The following is a 4,891-nucleotide window of genomic DNA, read 5'->3' as shown; positions in this document are numbered from 1 at the left end:
TCCGGTGCAAAATATGTCTAATACTCGCTTGGGTTATGAGTTAAGATCGTCGGTGAAGTTAAATGAGATCGAACTAAACACAGACACAGTAGTAGAGGTGAAGATTGGAAATATTTTGTTTAAAGCATTGGTTGATTCTGGTTCTAGTCAAACATTAGTAAGATCAGAATGTTTGGGAGAGTCAAATGTGCTGAATCATGATAAACTGAGAGTCTGTTGTATTCATGGCGATGTAAAGGAATATCCTAAGACTGAGATTGTGATTGAAATTGAAGGTCAAGCTTATAGGTTATCTGTTGGGGTAATTGACCGATCCCCTTATCCAGTGATATTAGGCAGAGATGTGCCTGTGTTGGTGGATTTGTTGCAGCGTGATAACGTAGCAGATGCTAGGGTTGTAACTAGAGCTCGGGCTAATCAAGAGGAGGTTAGTAAACAGCTTTTACAAGATTTACCATTTCATGTGACGTCTAAAAATAGAAAATCTAAGAGGGAGAAACGTCAAGCTAAAGTTATGGGTACTGAAGTGGTAGAAAAGGTGACAAAGCCTAACACAGATGATCTGGAGCAAATTCCTTGTGATATTGTGCAGTTGCAAAGGCAGGATGGAACTTTGAAACTGTTGTTTGAGAAAGCGAAGGCTAACAGTACAACATCTACTCAGAAAGATCAGCTGATTATCAAAGATGATAAGTTGTACTTAATAAGTGCGGAAGGTGAAGAGAGATTGGTGGTACCGGAGTCAATGAGGTTGAAAGTATTACAGTTGGGTCATTCAGTGCCGTGGGCAGGACATTTAGGTCAACAGAAAACGCTGTCTAGAATAGCTAATAAGTTTTATTGGCCTAAGCTCTATACAGATGTTGTGGATTTTTGTAAATCATGCCCAGAATGCCAGATGGTGAGACCAGCTAAAAAGAGTGATAGGGTACCTCTTGTAAGTTTACCTATTATTGACATACCATTTACGCGTATTGCAATGGACATTGTAGGACCTTTGGAAAAAAGTAGATCAGGTAATAAGTACATTCTGGTTGTTGCCGATTACGCTACGCGTTACCCAGAAGTTTTTCCTCTCAGAAACATTAAGACAAGACAGGTTGTGAATGCACTAGTTCAACTTTTTTCTCGAGTAGGATTGCCCAAAGAGATAATTACGGACCAGGGCACTAACTTTACATCCAGGTTGATGAAACAAGTTTGCTCAATGTTGCGTATACATCCCATACAGACCACTCCCTATCACCCTCAGACAGACGGTATGGTGGAGAGATTTAATCAGACCTTGAAGTCAATGTTACGGAAGTTTGTGTCTGATACAGGTACTGATTGGGACCAATGGTTGCCGTATTTGATGTTCGCGTATCGTGAAGTCCCACAGTCGTCAACCGGCTTCTCACCATTTGAGATGCTGTATGGACGTCAGGTTCGTGGACCGCTGGATGTACTAAAAGAGGCTTGGGAAGGAGGTAATGCACGTGAGCAAACAAACATTCTGTCGTATGTTATGAAGATGAGAGAGAAACTGGATTCTATGACGGAGGCTGTGAGGGCGAACATGACCAAAGCACAGCAGCAGCAGAAATTCTGGTATGATCAGTCAAGTAGGAAAAGAACGCTGACTCCAGGGCAGAAGGTACTGTTGTTACTTCCTACTACTGAAAGTTCACTTTTGGCGAAATGGCAAGGACCATATGAAGTACTGAGAAAGCTAAGTCCCACGAATTATGAGATTTCTGTACCTGATCGTAGGAAAAAGTCACAAATTTTCCATATTAATCTGTTAAGGCCTTGGAATGAGAGGAAAGGCTCATGGTCAGAGCAGCTGTGGGCAAGGAAAGTGGAGGAGGAAGAGGAGTTGGAGGAACAATATTTTCCTGTTAATTCAAAATCAACTTATCCACTAATAGATCATCTGTCACCTAAAAAGCAAAAGGAGTTCCAGAATCTAGTACCAGGGGGATTGTTTTCTGATAAACCAGGAAAAACGACACTTTTGCAGCATAATATTCATTTACTTGCAGCAGAGCCGATTAGGCAAAACCATTGCAGAGTGCCAGCACGCCTGATCCCAGCCTTGAAAGAGGAGGTGCAAATGATGCTGGAGTCAGACATCATCGAGCCGTCCACAAGTGAATGGTGCAGTCCAGTCGTGCTGGTGCCAAAGAAAGATGGGACTCTTAGATTCTGCGTTGATTTCTCAAAGCTGAATGCAGTATCAGCTTTCGACCCTTATCCGATGCCGAGAGTCGACGAGTTGATCGAGCGACTTGGCAAAGCTAAGTATTTGACAACTTTAGATCTTTGTAAAGGATACTGGCAAGTACCATTGACTGATTCTGCTAAGAACTTGACTGCTTTTCGTGTTCCTGCAGGGCTGTATCATTTTAAGTATATGCCGTTTGGTCTGCATGGGGCCGCAGCGACCTTCCAGCGCCTGGTTGATCAAGTGCTACGGGGCCTGGATAGTTTCGCAGCAGCGTACATCGACGATATCGTCATTTTCAGTGAGTCCTGGGAACAGCATCTGGAACACCTGGCAAAGGCGTTTGAAAGAATTCAACGGGCAGGTCTGGTGGTGAACGCAAAGAAATGCCAAATAGCCAAACAGGAGGTTTCCTTCTTGGGCTATGTCGCTGGAGGAGGTTCAGTGAGACCTCAAGTGGACAAACTTCAAGCAATTTTGTCATGTGCACCTCCGTCTTCAAAGAAAAGTGTCAGATCCTTTTTAGGTTTGATAGGCTGGTACAGAAGGTTTATACCTAACTTTGCCAACAGAGCTGCATTACTGACTGAACTTACAAAGAAAAGCAGTCCCACTAGAGTCAAGTGGACACCAGAATGTGAACGTGCTTTTCAAGATCTTAAGTCTTGTTTGTGCAAAGACCCTGTGTTACAGAGTCCGAACTTCGAATTGCCGTTTGTGGTACAAACGGACGCATCTGAGATGGGACTGGGGGCGGTATTGTTACAGGGGGAAGGAGAAGATCGTCGTCCTGTACAGTACATAAGTAGAAAACTTTTTCCCCGAGAGACTAAGTATTCCACAGTGGAGAAAGAGGCTCTAGCCATCAAATGGGCCTTAGATACGTTAAAGTACTATCTGATTGGTAAAGACTTTGTGCTTGAGACCGATCATCGAGCGTTGCAATGGCTCAAGAGAATGAGAGACACTAACGCAAGGATAACGCGATGGTATTTATCCCTTCAACCTTTTAAATTTGAAATCCAGTATAGACCAGGAGCACTTAATGTTTTGGCCGACTTTTTGTCACGGCACTCCTGAGGTCGTGCCTGTTTAGAGGAAGGGGGGTGTGTGATGATGAACCTGGGAGGGGTTATCATCACAGGAACATCATTGCACAGTGTTGTATACAATGATTTATTGTTTAATGTATTATGATTGTTTTCATATTGTTTATTTGAATGATGGTATTAGTTGAGATTGTTTTCTGTTTAAATGCATATGTAACAGCATAGACATTGAATGCATTTTGATTGTCATGGAAGTTTCCTGACCCCTACTATTGGTATGGTCCGTTAGTGTTTGGCGGGAAGATTCCATGCATAAAAGGGGAGAGGTTAGTTGAGCCGGGGGGAGAGATGGGCCAAGAGCCGAAGCTTGCACAGTCAAGCGCTGAAAGATGTGAGTCTTTACTGTGAGAGGCTTGTGCCTCAAGGCTAGATTTGATGCCATGTTTTGCTGTTTCTAGCATGTTTTCTTTATGATTTATATTGTTGAGTTTTGTATTTTTAATTATTTGTTTTGTTTATTTTTGAACTTCCTTTGGAGAGCACGTGTGGTGAGACAGCTGTCCTAATAAAACCACTTGGACGTTAATACTTACCTACTGTGTACTCTACTCATTAACACTTTCCCAGGCCTTTCGGCAAACAACTAGGAGCTGGTGGCTGTGGTCCTAACAGCTACCCGACAACCACAAAAACCCGTTGGATGCTTCCTTATAATGCGTAGAGTGCTATTCAAATTACTGTGACCTATCCTTAATCTGGTCATAACTATTTCTTCTTTTCTATTTCCTCCCTTATTCTTCACATCCCCAACTTTATTTTGAATATGATACAAATGTCTCCCTTTAATTTCCCTGTTCCACTGATTTTGCCATTCTCTAATGGTATTCTTTCCATATAATACTCTTTCCTTCTGATTTTGACAGCTTAATATTTGTTTCAATACTCCCTTTTTTAACAGCTTGTTTGGCTAACTTGTCCACTCTCTCATTACCCACAATGCCGATATGCGCTGGAATCCAAATCAGTTGAATCTTACAACTTTTTTCCCTTATTCTTGTGTATATTGTCAATATTGCATACAGTAAGTCCTGATGACTATTTGACTTGCCTATCATGAGACTGTACAATGCTGATAGAGAGTCACTTCCAATTAAAGCTTTACTTATTTTGTTTTCCTCGATCCATTCTAATGCCATCATAATAGCGTATAATTCCACTGTATATACACTCAGATCATTTGTAGTTCGTCTGCAAATCTCACTTCTTTGATTAAAAATGTAAACTGCAGATCCAGTTTTCCTTGTTTCTGGATCCTTTGATCCATCTGTATAGATCTGCACGTGATCTTTACATTTATTTCCTGTATCAAATTCAGCTGCCAAATCTATACTATTGCTAACTGTTTTGACTTGCAGTAACTTAAAATCAACTTCCATGATTTCTAGATTCCAAACCGGGGTATCAGGCCATGTTACAGTTGGACAAATCTCCTTTTCATACACTCCCAAGTCTTTAGCTGCCTCATCTCCTATCCACCCAAAACTGAACTTTTGTGCTCTCTTCCTTTCCCAGTTATCTTGCAGTATTATTTTGATTGGATGACTATTTCCATGTCCTTTTATATTTATCCAATAAT

Source organism: Gobio gobio, assembly GCF_949357685.1.
Source record: "Gobio gobio genome assembly, chromosome: 8".
Classification (NCBI taxonomy): Eukaryota; Metazoa; Chordata; class Actinopteri; order Cypriniformes; family Gobionidae; genus Gobio; species Gobio gobio.
Note: the sequence above shows the minus strand (reverse complement) of the source record.